The sequence below is a fragment of the Ambystoma mexicanum genome, chromosome 4q (genome assembly GCF_040938575.1).
Source record: "Ambystoma mexicanum isolate Mex_15411 chromosome 4q, UKY_AmexF1_1, whole genome shotgun sequence".
NCBI classification, from domain to species: domain Eukaryota; kingdom Metazoa; phylum Chordata; class Amphibia; order Caudata; family Ambystomatidae; genus Ambystoma; species Ambystoma mexicanum.
Genome location: NC_090928.1, coordinates 347,998,842 through 348,017,168, shown reverse-complemented (window position 1 = coordinate 348,017,168; position 18,327 = coordinate 347,998,842).

The following is an 18,327-nucleotide window of genomic DNA, read 5'->3' as shown; positions in this document are numbered from 1 at the left end:
GTACCCCACTCGCACAGGGCTAATCGCGTGTTAAACTTCCCGCGAACCCCAGTAATACATGTACCCCACTCGCACAGGGCCCTTTCACGTGTAAAACGTCCCATGAATCCCAGTAATACACGAACCCCACTCGCACAGGGCCCTTCATGTGTGAAACTTCCTGCGCACCCCAGTAATACACATACCCCACTCGCACAGGGCCCTTTCGCGTGTGAAACTTCCCGTGCACCCCAGTAATATATGTACCCCACTCGCAGAGGGCCAATCGCGTTTGAAACTTCCCGCGCACCCCAGTAATATACATACCACACTCGCACAGGACCAATCGCGTGTGAAACTTCCCGCGAACCCCAGTGATACACGTACCCCACTCACACAGGGCCCTTTCGCATGTAAAACTTCCAGCGAACCCCAGTATTACACGTACCCCACTCGCACAGGTCCCTTTCATGTGTAAAACTTCCCGCGCACCCCAGTAATACACGTACCCCACTCGCACAGGGCCAATCGCGTGTGAAACTTCCGTGAACCCCAGTAATACACGTACCCCACTCGCACAGGGCCCTTTCGTGTGTAAAACTTCCCGCGAACCCAGTAATACACGTACCCCACTCGCACAGGGCCAATCGCGTGTGAAACTTCACGCGAACCCCAGTAATACACGTACCCCACTCGCACAGGGCCCTTTCGCGTGTAAAACTTCCCACGAACCCAGTAATACACGTACCCCACTCGCACAGGGCCCTTTCGCGTGTAAAATTTCCCGTGAACCCCAATAATACACGCACCCCACTCGCACATGGCCAATCGCGTGTGAAACTTCCTGCGCACCCCAGTAATACACGTACCCCACTCGCACAGGGCCAATCGCGTGTGAAACTTCCCATGAACCCCAGTAATACACGTACCCCATTCGCACAGGTCATTTCGTGTGTAAAACTTCCCGCGAACCCAGTAATACACGTACCCCACTCGCACAGGGCCAAACGCGTGTGAAACTTCACGCGAACCCCAGTAATACACGTACCCACTCGCACAGGTTCCTTTCGCATGTAAAACTTCCCGCGAACCCCAGTAATACACGTACCCCACTCGCACAGGGCCCTTCGTGTATGAAACTTCCCGCGCACCCCAGTAATACACATAACCCACTCGCACAGGGCCAATCACGTGTGAAACTTCCCGCAAACCCCAGTAATACACGTACCCCACTCACACAGGGCCAATCGCATGTGAAACTTCACGCGAACCCCAGTAGTACACGTACCCCACTCGCACAGGTTCCTTTCGCATGTAAAACTTCCCGCGAACCCCAGTAATACACGTACCCCACTCGCACAGGGCCCTTCGTGTGTGAAACTTCCCGCGCACCCCAGTAATACACGTAACCCACTCGCACAGGGCCAATCACGTGTGAAACTTCCCGCGAACCCCAGTAATACTCGTCCCCCACTCGCACAGGGCCCTTTCGCATGTAAAACTTCCCGCGAACCCCAGTAATACACGTACCCCACTCGCACAGGGCCCTTTCACGTGTAAAACTTCCCGCGCACCCCAGTAATACACATACCCCACTCGCACAGGGCAAATCGCGTGTGAAACTTCCCGTGAACCCCAGTAATACACGTACCCCACTCGCACAGGGCCCTTTTATGTGTAAAACTTCCTGCAAACCCCAGTTATACACGTACCCCACTCGCACATGGCCAATCACGTGTGAAACTTCACGCGAACCCCAGTAATACACGTACCCCACTTGCACAGGGCCCTTTCGTGTGTAAAACTGCCTGCGAACCCCAGTAATACACGTACCCCACTTGCACAGGGCCCTTTCGCATGTAAAACTTCCCGCGAACCGCAGTAATACACGCACCCCACTCGCACAGGGCCAATCGCGTGTGAAACTTCCCGCGCACCCCAGTAATACACATACCCCACTCGCACAGGGCCCTTCACATGTGAAATTCCCGCGCACCCCAGTAATACACATACCCCACTTGCACAGGGCCCTTTCGCGTGTAAAACTTCCCGCGAACCCCAGTAATACACGTACCCCACTCGCACAGGGCCCTTTCACGTTTAAAACTTCCCGCGCACCCCAGTAATACACGTACTTCACTAGCACAAGGCCAATCGCGTGTGAAACTTCCCGTGAACCCCAGTAATACACGTACCCCACTCGCACAGGGCCCGTTCATATGTAAAACTTCACGCGATCCCAAGTAATACATGTACCCCACTCGCACAGGGCCCTTTCACATGTAAAACTTCCCGCAAACCCCAGTAATACACGTACCCCACTCGCACAGGGCCCTTTGTGTGTGAAACTTCCCGCGCACCCCAGTAATCCAAGTACCCCACTCGCACAGGGCTAATCACGTGTGAAACTTCCCGCGAACCCCAGTAATACACGTACCCCACTCGCACAGGGCCCTTTCGCGTGTAAAATTTCCAGTGAACCCCAGTAATACACGTAACCCACTCGCACAGGGCCCTTCGCATGTGAAATTCCCGCGCACCCCAGTAATACACATACCCCACTCGCACAGGGACAATCTCGTGTGAAACTTCCCGCGAACCCCAGTAATACAAGTACCCCACTCGCACAGGGCCCTTTCGTGTGTAAAACTTCCTGCGAACCCCAGTAATACACGCACACCACTCGCACAGGGCCAATCGAGTGTGAAACTTCCCGCGCACCCCAGTAATACACATACCCCACTCGCACAGGCACAATCTCGTGTGAAAATTCCTGTGAACCCCAGTAATACACGTACCCCACTCGCACAGGGCCCTTTCGCGTGTGAAAGTTCCTGTGAACCCCAGTAATACACGTACCCCACTCGCACAGGGCCCTTTCGTGTGTATGACTTCCCGCAAACCCCAGTAATACACGTACCCCACTCGCACAGGGCCAATCGCGTGTGAAACTTCACGCGAACCCCAGTAATGCACGTACCCCACTCGCACAGGGCCCTTTCGCATGTAAAACTTCCTGCGAACCCCAGTAATACACGTACCCCACTCGCACAGGGCCCTTCCTGTGTGAAACTTCCCGCGCACTCCAGTAATACACGTACCCCACTCGCACAGGGCCAATCGTGTGTGAAACTTCCCGCAAACCCCAGTAATACACGTACCCCACTCGCACAGGGCTAATCGCGTGTTAAACTTCCCGCGAACCCCAGTAATACATGTACCCCACTCGCACAGGGCCCTTTCACGTGTAAAACGTCCCATGAATCCCAGTAATACACGAACCCCACTCGCACAGGGCCCTTCATGTGTGAAACTTCCTGCGCACCCCAGTAATACACATACCCCACTCGCACAGGGCCCTTTCGCGTGTGAAACTTCCCGTGCACCCCAGTAATATATGTACCCCACTCGCAGAGGGCCAATTGCGTTTGAAACTTCCCGCGCACCCCAGTAATATACATACCCCACTCGCACAGGACCAATCGCGTGTGAAACTTCCCGCGAACCCCAGTGATACACGTACCCCACTCACACAGGGCCCTTTCGCATGTAAAACTTCCAGCGAACCCCAGTATTACACGTACCCCACTCGCACAGGTCATTTTCATGTGTAAAACTTCCCGCGCACCCCAGTAATACACGTACCCCACTCGCACAGGGCCAATCGCGTGTGAAACTTCCGTGAACCCCAGTAATACACGTACCCCACTCGCACAGGGCCCTTTCGTGTGTAAAACTTCCCGCGAACCCAGTAATACACGTACCCCACTCGCACAGGGCCAATCGCGTGTGAAACTTCACGCGAACCCCAGTAATACACGTACCCCACTCGCACAGGGCCCTTTCGCGTGTAAAACTTCCCACGAACCCCAGTAATACACGTACCCCACTCGCACAGGGCCCTTTCGCGTGTAAAATTTCCCGTGAACCCCAATAATACACGCACCCCACTCGCACATGGCCAATCGCGTGTGAAACTTCCTGCGCACCCCAGTAATACACGTACCCCACTCGCACAGGGCCAATCGCGTGTGAAACTTCCCATGAACCCCAGTAATACACGTACCCCATTCGCACAGGTCATTTCGTGTGTAAAACTTCCCGCGAACCCAGTAATACACGTACCCCACTCGCACAGGGCCAATCGCGTGTGAAACTTCCCGCGAACCCCAGTAATACACGTACCCCACTCGCACAGGGCCCTTCGTGTATGAAACTTCCCGCGCACCCCAGTAATACACATAACCCACTCGCACAGGGCCAATCATGTGTGAAACTTCCCGCAAACCCCAGTAATACACGTACCCCACTCGCACAGGGCCAATCGCATGTGAAACTTCACGCGAACCCCAGTAGTACACGTACCCCACTCGCACAGGTTCCTTTCGCATGTAAAACTTCCCGCGAACCCCAGTAATACACGTACCCCACTCGCACAGGGCCCTTCGTGTGTGAAACTTCCCGCGCACCCCAGTAATACACGTAACCCACTCGCACAGGGCCAATCACGTGTGAAACTTCCCGCGAACCCCAGTAATACACGTCCCCCACTCGCACAGGGCCCTTTCGCATGTAAAACTTCCCGCGAACCCCAGTAATACACGTACCCCACTCGCACAGGGCCCTTTCACGTGTAAAACTTCCCGTGCACCCCAGTAATACACATACCCCACTCGCACAGGGCAAATCGCGTGTGAAACTTCCCGTGAACCCCAGTAATCCAAGTACCCCACTCGCACAGGGCCAAACGCGTGTGAAACTTCACGCGAACCCCAGTAATACACGTACCCACTCGCACAGGTTCCTTTCGCATGTAAAACTTCCCGCGAACCCCAGTAATACACGTACCCCACTCGCACAGGGCCCTTCGTGTATGAAACTTCCCGCGCACCCCAGTAATACACATAACCCACTCGCACAGGGCCAATCACGTGTGAAACTTCCCGCAAACCCCAGTAATACACGTACCCCACTCGCACAGGGCCAATCGCATGTGAAACTTCACGCGAACCCCAGTAGTACACGTACCCCACTCGCACAGGTTCCTTTCGCATGTAAAACTTCCCGCGAACCCCAGTAATACACGTACCCCACTCGCACAGGGCCCTTCGTGTGTGAAACTTCCCGCGCACCCCAGTAATACACGTAACCCACTCGCACAGGGCCAATCACGTGTGAAACTTCCCGCGAACCCCAGTAATAAACGTCCCCCACTCGCACAGGGCCCTTTCGCATGTAAAACTTCCCGCGAACCCCAGTAATACACGTACCCCACTCGCACAGGGCCCTTTCACGTGTAATACTTCCCGCGCACCCCAGTAATACACATACCCCACTCGCACAGGGCAAATCGCGTGTGAAACTTCCCGTGAACCCCAGTAATACACGTACCCCACTCGCACAGGGCCCTTTTATGTGTAAAACTTCCTGCAAACCCCAGTTATACACGTACCCCACTCGCACATGGCCAATCACGTGTGAAACTTCACGCGAACCCCAGTAATACACGTACCCCACTTGCACAGGGCCCTTTCGCGTGTAAAACTGCCTGCGAACCCCAGTAATACACGTACCCCACTTGCACAGGGCCCTTTCGCATGTAAAACTTCCCGCGAACCGCAGTAATACACGCACCCCACTCGCACAGGGCCAATCGCGTGCGAAACTTCCCGCGCACCCCAGTAATACACATACCCCACTCGCACAGGGCCCTTCGCATGTGAAATTCCCGCGCACCCCAGTAATACACATACCCCACTTGCACAGGGCCCTTTCGCGTGTAAAACTTCCCGCGAACCCCAGTAATACACGTACCCCACTCGCACAGGGCCCTTTCACGTTTAAAACTTCCCGCGCACCCCAGTAATACACGTACTTCACTAGCACAAGGCCAATCGCGTGTGAAACTTCCCGTGAACCCCAGTAATACACGTACCCCACTCGCACAGGGCCCGTTCATATGTAAAACTTCACGCGATCCCAAGTAATACACGTACCCCACTCGCACAGGGCCCTTTCACATGTAAAACTTCCCGCAAACCCCAGTAATACACGTACCCCACTCGCACAGGGCCCTTTGTGTGTGAAACTTCCCGCGCACCCCAGTAATCCAAGTACCCCACTCGCACAGGGCTAATCGCGTGTGAAACTTCCCGCGAACCCCAGTAATACACGTACCCCACTCGCACAGGGCCCTTTCGCGTGTAAAATTTCCAGTGAACCCCAGTAATACACGTACCCCACTCGCACAGGGCCCTTCGCATGTGAAATTCCCGCGCACCCCAGTAATACACATACCCCACTCGCACAGGGACAATCTCGTGTGAAACTTCCCGCGAACCCCAGTAATACAAGTACCCCACTCGCACAGGGCCCTTTCGTGTGTAAAACTTCCTGCGAACCCCAGTAATACACGCACACCACTCGCACAGGGCCAATCGAGTGTGAAACTTCCCGCGCACCCCAGTAATACACATACCCCACTCGCACAGGCACAATCTCGTGTGAAAATTCCTGTGAACCCCAGTAATACACGTACCCCACTCGCACAGGGCCCTTTCGCGTGTGAAAGTTCCTGTGAACCCCAGTAATACACGTACCCCACTCGCACAGGGCCCTTTCGTGTGTATGACTTCCCGCAAACCCCAGTAATACACGTACCCCACTCGCACAGGGCCAATCGCGTGTGAAACTTCACGCGAACCCCAGTAATGCACGTACCCCACTCGCACAGGGCCCTTTCGCATGTAAAACTTCCTGCGAACCCCAGTAATACACGTACCCCACTCGCACAGGGCCCTTCCTGTGTGAAACTTCCCGCGCACTCCAGTAATACACGTACCCCACTCGCACAGGGCCAATCGTGTGTGAAACTTCCCGCAAACCCCAGTAATACACGTACCCCACTCGCACAGGGCTAATCGCGTGTTAAACTTCCCGCGAACCCCAGTAATACATGTACCCCACTCGCACAGGGCCCTTTCACGTGTAAAACGTCCCATGAATCCCAGTAATACACGAACCCCACTCGCACAGGGCCCTTCATGTGTGAAACTTCCTGCGCACCCCAGTAATACACATACCCCACTCGCACAGGGCCCTTTCGCGTGTGAAACTTCCCGTGCACCCCAGTAATATATGTACCCCACTCGCAGAGGGCCAATCGCGTTTGAAACTTCCCGCGCACCCCAGTAATATACATACCCCACTCGCACAGGACCAATCGCGTGTGAAACTCCCCGCGAACCCCAGTGATACACGTACCCCACTCACACAGGGCCCTTTCGCATGTAAAACTTCCAGCGAACCCCAGTATTACACGTACCCCACTCGCACAGGTCCCTTTCATGTGTAAAACTTCCCGCGCACCCCAGTAATACACGTACCCCACTCGCACAGGGCCAATCGCGTGTGAAACTTCCGTGAACCCCAGTAATACACGTACACCACTCGCACAGGGCCCTTTCGTGTGTAAAACTTCCCGCGAACCCAGTAATACACGTACACCACTCGCACAGGGCCAATCGCGTGTGAAACTTCACGCGAACCCCAGTAATACACGTACCCCACTCGCACAGGGCCCTTTCGCGTGTAAAACTTCCCACGAACCCCAGTAATACACGTACCCCACTCGCACAGGGCCCTTTCGCGTGTAAAATTTCCTGTGAACCCCAATAATACACGCACCCCACTCGCACATGGCCAATCGCGTGTGAAACTTCCTGAACACCCCAGTAATACACGTACCCCACTCGCACAGGGCCAATCGCGTGTGAAACTTCCCATGAACCCCAGTAATACACGTACCCCATTCGCACAGGTCATTTCGTGTGTAAAACTTCCCGCGAACCCAGTAATACACGTACCCCACTCGCACAGGGCCAATCGCGTGTGAAACTTCACGCAAACCCCAGTAATACACGTACCCCACTCGCACAGGTTCCTTTCGCATGTAAAACTTCCCGCGAACCCCAGTAATACACGTACCCCACTCGCACAGGGCCCTTCGTGTATGAAACTTCCCGCGCACCCCAGTAATACACATAACCCACTCGCACAGGGCCAATCACGTGTGAAACTTCCCGCAAACCCCAGTAATACACGTACCCCACTCGCACAGGGCCAATCGCATGTGAAACTTCACGCGAACCCCAGTAGTACACGTACCCCACTCGCACAGGTTCCTTTCGCATGTAAAACTTCCCGCGAACCCCAGTAATACACGTACCCCACTCGCACAGGGCCCTTCGTGTGTGAAACTTCCCGCGCACCCCAGTAATACACGTAACCCACTCGCACAGGGCCAATCACGTGTGAAACTTCCCGCGAACCCCAGTAATACACGTCCCCCACTCGCACAGGGCCCTTTCGCATGTAAAACTTCCCGCGAACCCCAGTAATACACGTACCCCACTCGCACAGGGCCCTTTCACGTGTAAAACTTCCCGCGCACCCCAGTAATACACATACCCCACTCGCACAGGGCAAATCGCGTGTGAAACTTCCCGTGAACCCCAGTAATACACGTACCCCACTCGCACAGGGCCCTTTTATGTGTAAAACTTCCTGCAAACCCCAGTTATACACGTACCCCACTCGCACATGGCCAATCACGTGTGAAACTTCACGCGAACCCCAGTAATACACGTACCCCACTTGCACAGGGCCCTTTCGCGTGTAAAACTGCCTGCGAACCCCAGTAATACACGTACCCCACTTGCACAGGGCCCTTTCGCATGTAAAACTTCCCGCGAACCGCAGTAATACACGCACCCCACTCGCACAGGGCCAATCGCGTGTGAAACTTCCCGCGCACCCCAGTAATACACATACCCCACTCGCACAGGGCCCTTCGCATGTGAAATTCCCGCGCACCCCAGTAATACACATACCCCACTTGCACAGGGCCCTTTCGCGTGTAAAACTTCGCGCGAACCCCAGTAATACACGTACCCCACTCGCACAGGGCCCTTTCACGTTTAAAACTTCCCGCGCACCCCAGTAATACACGTACTTCACTAGCACAAGGCCAATCGCGTGTGAAACTTCCCGTGAACCCCAGTAATACACGTACCCCACTCGCACAGGGCCCGTTCATATGTAAAACTTCACGCGATCCCAAGTAATACACGTACCCCACTCGCAGAGGGCCCTTTCACATGTAAAACTTCCCGCAAACCCCAGTAATACACGTACCCCACTCGCACAGGGCCCTTTGTGTGTGAAACTTCCCGCGCACCCCAGTAATCCAAGTACCCCACTCGCACAGGGCTAATCGCGTGTGAAACTTCCCGCGAACCCCAGTAATACACGTACCCCACTCGCACAGGGCCCTTTCGCGTGTAAAATTTCCAGTGAACCCCAGTAATACACGTACCCCACTCGCACAGGGCCCTTCGCATGTGAAATTCCCGCGCACCCCAGTAATACACATACCCCACTCGCACAGGGACAATCTCGTGTGAAACTTCCCGCGAACCCCAGTAATACAAGTACCCCACTCGCACAGGGCCCTTTCGTGTGTAAAACTTCCTGCGAACCCCAGTAATACACGCACACCACTCGCACAGGGCCAATCGAGTCTGAAACTTCCCGCGCACCCCAGTAATACACATACCCCACTCGCACAGGCACAATCTCGTGTGAAAATTCCTGTGAACCCCAGTAATACACGTACCCCACTCGCACAGGGCCCTTTCGCGTGTGAAAGTTCCTGTGAACCCCAGTAATACACGTACCCCACTCGCACAGGGCCCTTTCGTGTGTATGACTTCCCGCAAACCCCAGTAATACACGTACCCCACTCGCACAGGGCCAATCGCGTGTGAAACTTCACGCGAACCCCAGTAATGCACGTACCCCACTCGCACAGGGCCCTTTCGCATGTAAAACTTCCTGCGAACCCCAGTAATACACGTACCCCACTCGCACAGGGCCCTTCCTGTGTGAAACTTCCCGCGCACTCCAGTAATACACGTACCCCACTCGCACAGGGCCAATCGTGTGTGAAACTTCCCGCAAACCCCAGTAATACACGTACCCCACTCGCACAGGGCTAATCGCGTGTTAAACTTCCCGCGAACCCCAGTAATACATGTACCCCACTCGCACAGGGCCCTTTCACGTGTAAAAAGTCCCATGAATCCCAGTAATACACGAACCCCACTCGCACAGGGCCCTTCATGTGTGAAACTTCCTGCGCACCCCAGTAATACACATACCCCACTCGCACAGGGCCCTTTCGCGTGTGAAACTTCCCGTGCACCCCAGTAATATATGTACCCCACTCGCAGAGGGCCAATCGCGTTTGAAACTTCCCGCGCACCCCAGTAATATACATACCCCACTCGCACAGGACCAATCGCGTGTGAAACTTCCCGCGAACCCCAGTGATACACATACCCCACTCACACAGGGCCCTTTCGCATGTAAAACTTCCAGCGAACCCAAGTATTACACGTACCCCACTCGCACAGGTCCCTTTCATGTGTAAAACTTCCCGCGCACCCCAGTAATACACGTACCCCACTCGCACAGGGCCAATCGCGTGTGAAACTTCCGTGAACCCCAGTAATACACGTACCCCACTCGCACAGGGCCCTTTCGTGTGTAAAACTTCCCGCGAACCCAGTAATACACGTACCCCACTCGCACAGGGCCAATCGCGTGTGAAACTTCACGCGAACCCCAGTAATACACGTACCCCACTCGCACAGGGCCCTTTCGCGTGTAAAACTTCCCACGAACCCCAGTAATACACGTACCCCACTCGCACAGGGCCCTTTCGCGTGTAAAATTTCCCGTGAACCCCAATAATACACGCACCCCACTCGCACATGGCCAATCGCGTGTGAAACTTCCTGCGCACCCCAGTAATACACGTACCCCACTCGCACAGGGCCAATCGCGTGTGAAACTTCCTATGAACCCCAGTAATACACGTACCCCATTCGCACAGGTCATTTCGTGTGTAAAACTTCCCGCGAACCCAGTAATACACGTACCCCACTCGCACAGGGCCAATCGCGTGTGTAACTTCACGCAAACCCCAGTAATACACGTACCCCACTCGCACAGGTTCCTTTCGCATGTAAAACTTCCCGCGAACCCCAGTAATACACGTACCCCACTCGCACAGGGCCCTTCGTGTATGAAACTTCCCGCGCACCCCAGTAATACACATAACCCACTCGCACAGGGCCAATCATGTGTGAAACTTCCCGCAAACCCCAGTAATACACGTACCCCACTCGCACAGGGCCAATCGCATGTGAAACTTCACGCGAACCCCAGTAGTACACGTACCCCACTCGCACAGGTTCCTTTCGCATGTAAAACTTCCCGCGAACCCCAGTAATACACGTACCCCACTCGCACAGGGCCCTTCGTGTGTGAAACTTCCCGCGCACCCCAGTAATACACGTAACCCACTCGCACAGGGCCAATCACGTGTGAAACTTCCCGCGAACCCCAGTAATACACGTCCCCCACTCGCACAGGGCCCTTTCGCATGTAAAACTTCCCGCGAACCCCAGTAATACACGTACCCCACTCGCACAGGGCCCTTTCACGTGTAAAACTTCCCGCGCACCCCAGTAATACACATATCCCACTCGCACAGGGCAAATCGCGTGTGAAACTTCCCGTGAACCCCAGTAATCCAAGTACCCCACTCGCACAGGGCCAAACGCGTGTGAAACTTCACGCGAACCCCAGTAATACACGTAGCCCACTCGCACAGGTTCCTTTCGCATGTAAAACTTCCCGCGAACCCCAGTAATACACGTACCCCACTCGCACAGGGCCCTTCGTGTGTGAAACTTCCCGCGCACCCCAGTAATACACGTAACCCACTCGCACAGGGCCAATCACGTGTGAAACTTCCCGCGAACCCCAGTAATACACGTCCCCCACTCGCACAGGGCCCTTTCGCATGTAAAACTTCCCGCGAACCCCAGTAATACACGTACCCCACTCGCACAGGGCCCTTTCACGTGTAAAACTTCCCGCGCACCCCAGTAATACACATACCCCACTCGCACAGGGCAAATCGCGTGTGAAACTTCCCGTGAACCCCAGTAATCCAAGTACCCCACTCGCACAGGGCCAAACGCGTGTGAAACTTCACGCGAACCCCAGTAATACACGTAGCCCACTCGCACAGGTTCCTTTCGCATGTAAAACTTCCCGCGAACCCCAGTAATACACGTCCCCCACTCGCACAGGGCCCTTTCGCATGTAAAACTTCCCGCGAACCCCAGTAATACACGTACCCCACTCGCACAGGGCCCTTTCACGTGTAAAACTTCCCGCGCACCCCAGTAATACACATACCCCACTCGCACAGGGCAAATCGCGTGTGAAACTTCCCGTGAACCCCAGTAATCCAAGTACCCCACTCGCACAGGGCCAAACGCGTGTGAAACTTCACGCGAACCCCAGTAATACACGTAGCCCACTCGCACAGGTTCCTTTCGCATGTAAAACTTCCCGCGAACCCCAGTAATACACGTACCCCACTCGCACAGGGCCCTTCGTGTATGAAACTTCCCGCGCACCCCAGTAATACACATAACCCACTCGCACAGGGCCAATCACGTGTGAAACTTCCCGCAAACCCCAGTAATACACGTACCCCACTCTCACAGGGCCAATCGCATGTGAAACTTCACGCGAACCCCAGTAGTACACGTACCCCACTCGCACAGGTTCCTTTCGCATGTAAAACTTCCCGCGAACCCCAGTAATACACGTACCCCACTCGCACAGGGCCCTTCGTGTGTGAAACTTTCCGCGCACCCCAGTAATACACGTAACCCACTCGCACAGGGCCAATCACGTGTGAAACTTCCCGCGAACCCCAGTAATACACGTCCCCCACTCGCACAGGGCCCTTTCGCATGTAAAACTTCCCGCGAACCCCAGTAATACACGTACCCCACTCGCACAGGGCCCTTTCACGTGTAAAACTTCCCGCGCACCCCAGTAATACACATACCCCACTCGCACAGGGCAAATCGCGTGTGAAACTTCCCGTGAACCCCAGTAATACACGTACCCCACTCGCACAGGGCCCTTTTATGTGTAAAACTTCCTGCAAACCCCAGTTATACACGTACCCCACTCGCACATGGCCAATCACGTGTGAAACTTCACGCGAACCCCAGTAATACACGTACCCCACTCGCACAGGGCCCTTTTATGTGTAAAACTTCCTGCAAACCCCAGTTATACACGTACCCCACTCGCACAGGGCAAATCGCGTGTGAAACTTCCCGTGAACCCCAGTAATACACGTACCCCACTCGCTCACGGCCCTTTTATGTGTAAAACTTCCCGCGAACCGCAGTAATACACGCACCCCACTCGCACAGGGCCAATCGCGCGTGAAACTTCCCGCGAACCGCAGTAATACACGCACCCCACTCGCACAGGGCCAATCGCGTGTGAAACTTCCCGCGCACCCCAGTAATACACATACCCCACTCGCACAGGGCCCTTCGCATGTGAAATTCCCGCGCACCCCAGTAATACACATACCCCACTTGCACAGGGCCCTTTCGCGTGTAAAACTTCCCGCGAACCCCAGTAATACACGTACCCCACTCGCACAGGGCCCTTTCACGTTTAAAACTTCCCGTGAACCCCAGTAATACACGTACCCCACTCGCACAGGGCCCGTTCATATATATGTAAAACTTCACGCGATCCCAAGTAATACACGTACCCCACTCGCACAGGGCCCTTTCACATGTAAAACTTCCCGCAAACCCCAGTAATACACGTACCCCACTCGCACAGGGCCCTTTGTGTGTGAAACTTCCCGCGCACCCCAGTAATCCAAGTACCCCACTCGCACAGGGCTAATCGCGTGTGAAACTTCCCGCGAACCCCAGTAATACACGTACCCCACTCGCACAGGGCCCTTTCGCGTGTAAAATTTCCAGTGAACCCCAGTAATACACGTACCCCACTCGCACAGGGCCCTTCGCATGTGAAATTCCCGCGCACCCCAGTAATACACATACCCCACTCGCACAGGGACAATCTCGTGTGAAACTTCCCGCGAACCCCAGTAATACAAGTACCCCACTCGCACAGGGCCCTTTCGTGTGTAAAACTTCCTGCGAACCCCAGTAATACACGCACACCACTCGCACAGGGCCAATCGAGTGTGAAACTTCCCGCGCACCCCAGTAATACACATACCCCACTCGCACAGGCACAATCTCGTGTGAAAATTCCTGTGAACCCCAGTAATACACGTACCCCACTCGCACAGGGCCCTTTCGCGTGTGAAAGTTCCTGTGAACCCCAGTAATACACGTACCCCACTCGCACAGGGCCCTTTCGTGTGTATGACTTCCCGCAAACCCCAGTAATACACGTACCCCACTCGCACAGGGCCAATCGCGTGTGAAACTTCACGCGAACCCCAGTAATGCACGTACCCCACTCGCAATGGGCCCTTTCGCATGTAAAACTTCCTGCGAACCCCAGTAATACACGTACCCCACTCGCACAGGGCCAATCGTGTGTGAAACTTCCCGCAAACCCCAGTAATACACGTACCCCACTCGCACAGGGCTAATCGCGTGTTAAACTTCCCGCGAACCCCAGTAATACATGTACCCCACTCGCACAGGGCCCTTTCACGTGTAAAACGTCCCATGAATCCCAGTAATACACGAACCCCACTCGCACAGGGCCCTTCATGTGTGAAACTTCCTGCGCACCCCAGTAATACACATACCCCACTCGCACAGGGCCCTTTCGCGTGTGAAACTTCCCGTGCACCCCAGTAATATATGTACCCCACTCGCAGAGGGCCAATCGCGTTTGAAACTTCCCGCGCACCCCAGTAATATACATACCACACTCGCACAGGACCAATCGCGTGTGAAACTTCCCGCGAACCCCAGTGATACACGTACCCCACTCACACAGGGCCCTTTCGCATGTAAAACTTCCAGCGAACCCCAGTATTACACGTACCCCACTCGCACAGGTCCCTTTCATGTGTAAAACTTCCCGCGCACCCCAGTAATACACGTACCCCACTCGCACAGGGCCAATCGCGTGTGAAACTTCCGTGAACCCCAGTAATACACGTACCCCACTCGCACAGGGCCCTTTCGTGTGTAAAACTTCCCGCGAACCCAGTAATACACGTACCCCACTCGCACAGGGCCAATCGCGTGTGAAACTTCACGCGAACCCCAGTAATACACGTACCCCACTCGCACAGGGCCCTTTCGCGTGTAAAACTTCCCACGAACCCAGTAATACACGTACCCCACTCGCACAGGGCCCTTTCGCGTGTAAAATTTCCCGTGAACCCCAATAATACACGCACCCCACTCGCACATGGCCAATCGCGTGTGAAACTTCCTGCGCACCCCAGTAATACACGTACCCCACTCGCACAGGGCCAATCGCGTGTGAAACTTCCCATGAACCCCAGTAATACACATACCCCATTCGCACAGGTCATTTTGTGTGTAAAACTTCCTGCGAACCCAGTAATACACGTACCCCACTCGCACAGGGCCAAACGCGTGTGAAACTTCACGCGAACCCCAGTAATACACGTACCCACTCGCACAGGTTCCTTTCGCATGTAAAACTTCCCGCGAACCCCAGTAATACACGTACCCCACTCGCACAGGGCCCTTCGTGTATGAAACTTCCCGCGCACCCCAGTAATACACATAACCCACTCGCACAGGGCCAATCACGTGTGAAACTTCCCGCAAACCCCAGTAATACACGTACCCCACTCGCACAGGGCCAATCGCATGTGAAACTTCACGCGAACCCCAGTAGTACACGTACCCCACTCGCACAGGTTCCTTTCGCATGTAAAACTTCCCGCGAACCCCAGTAATACACGTACCCCACTCGCACAGGGCCCTTCGTGTGTGAAACTTCCCGCGCACCCCAGTAATACACGTAACCCACTCGCACAGGGCCAATCACGTGTGAAACTTCCCGCGAACCCCAGTAATACTCGTCCCCCACTCGCACAGGGCCCTTTCGCATGTAAAACTTCCCGCGAACCCCAGTAATACACGTACCCCACTCGCACAGGGCCCTTTCACGTGTAAAACTTCCCGCGCACCCCAGTAATACACATACCCCACTCGCACAGGGCAAATCGCGTGTGAAACTTCCCGTGAACCCCAGTAATACACGTACCCCACTCGCACAGGGCCCTTTTATGTGTAAAACTTCCTGCAAACCCCAGTTATACACGTACCCCACTCGCACATGGCCAATCACGTGTGAAACTTCACGCGAACCCCAGTAATACACGTACCCCACTTGCACAGGGCCCTTTCGTGTGTAAAACTGCCTGCGAACCCCAGTAATACACGTACCCCACTTGCACAGGGCCCTTTCGCATGTAAAACTTCCCGCGAACCGCAGTAATACACGCACCCCACTCGCACAGGGCCAATCGCGTGTGAAACTTCCCGCGCACCCCAGTAATACACATACCCCACTCGCACAGGGCCCTTCACATGTGAAATTCCCGCGCACCCCAGTAATACACATACCCCACTTGCACAGGGCCCTTTCGCGTGTAAAACTTCCCGCGAACCCCAGTAATACACGTACCCCACTCGCACAGGGCCCTTTCACGTTTAAAACTCCCCGCGCACCCCAGTAATACACGTACCCCACTCGCACAGGGCCCGTTCATATGTAAAACTTCACGCGATCCCAAGTAATACACGTACCCCACTCGCACAGGGCCCTTTCACATGTAAAACTTCCCGCAAACCCCAGTAATACACGTACCCCACTCGCACAGGGCTAATCACGTGTGAAACTTCCCGCGCACCCCAGTAATCCAAGTACCCCACTCGCACAGGGCTAATCACGTGTGAAACTTCCCGCGAACCCCAGTAATACACGTACCCCACTCGCACAGGGCCCTTTCGCGTGTAAAATTTCCAGTGAACCCCAGTAATACACGTAACCCACTCGCACAGGGCCCTTCGCATGTGAAATTCCCGCGCACCCCAGTAATACACATACCCCACTCGCACAGGGACAATCTCGTGTGAAACTTCCCGCGAACCCCAGTAATACAAGTACCCCACTCGCACAGGGCCCTTTCGTGTGTAAAACTTCCTGCGAACCCCAGTAATACACGCACACCACTCGCACAGGGCCAATCGAGTGTGAAACTTCCCGCGCACCCCAGTAATACACATACCCCACTCGCACAGGCACAATCTCGTGTGAAAATTCCTGTGAACCCCAGTAATACACGTACCCCACTCGCACAGGGCCCTTTCGCGTGTGAAAGTTCCTGTGAACCCCAGTAATACACGTACCCCACTCGCACAGGGCCCTTTCGTGTGTATGACTTCCCGCAAACCCCAGTAATACACGTACCCCACTCGCACAGGGCCAATCGCGTGTGAAACTTCACGCGAACCCCAGTAATGCACGTACCCCACTCGCACAGGGCCCTTTCGCATGTAAAACTTCCTGCGAACCCCAGTAATACACGTACCCTACTCGCACAGGGCCCTTCCTGTGTGAAACTTCCCGCGCACTCCAGTAATACACGTACCCCACTCGCACAGGGCCAATCGTGTGTGAAACTTCCCGCAAACCCCAGTAATACACGTACCCCACTCGCACAGGGCTAATCGCGTGTTAAACTACTCGCACAGGGCCCTTCATGTGTGAAACTTCCTGCGCACCCCAGTAATACACATACCCCACTCGCACAGGGCCCTTTCGCGTGTGAAACTTCCCGTGCACCCCAGTAATATATGTACCCCACTCGCAGAGGGCCAATTGCGTTTGAAACTTCCCGCGCACCCCAGTAATATACATACCCCACTCGCACAGGACCAATCGCGTGTGAAACTTCCCGCGAACCCCAGTGATACACGTACCCCACTCACACAGGGCCCTTTCGCATGTAAAACTTCCAGCGAACCCCAGTATTACACGTACCCCACTCGCACAGGTCATTTTCATGTGTAAAACTTCCCGCGCACCCCAGTAATACACGTACCCCACTCGCACAGGGCCAATCGCGTGTGAAACTTCCGTGAACCCCAGTAATACACGTACCCCACTCGCACAGGGCCCTTTCGTGTGTAAAACTTCCCGCGAACCCAGTAATACACGTACCCCACTCGCACAGGGCCAATCGCGTGTGAAACTTCACGCGAACCCCAGTAATACACGTACCCCACTCGCACAGGGCCCTTTCGCGTGTAAAACTTCCCACGAACCCCAGTAATACACGTACCCCACTCGCACAGGGCCCTTTCGCGTGTAAAATTTCCCGTGAACCCCAATAATACACGCACCCCACTC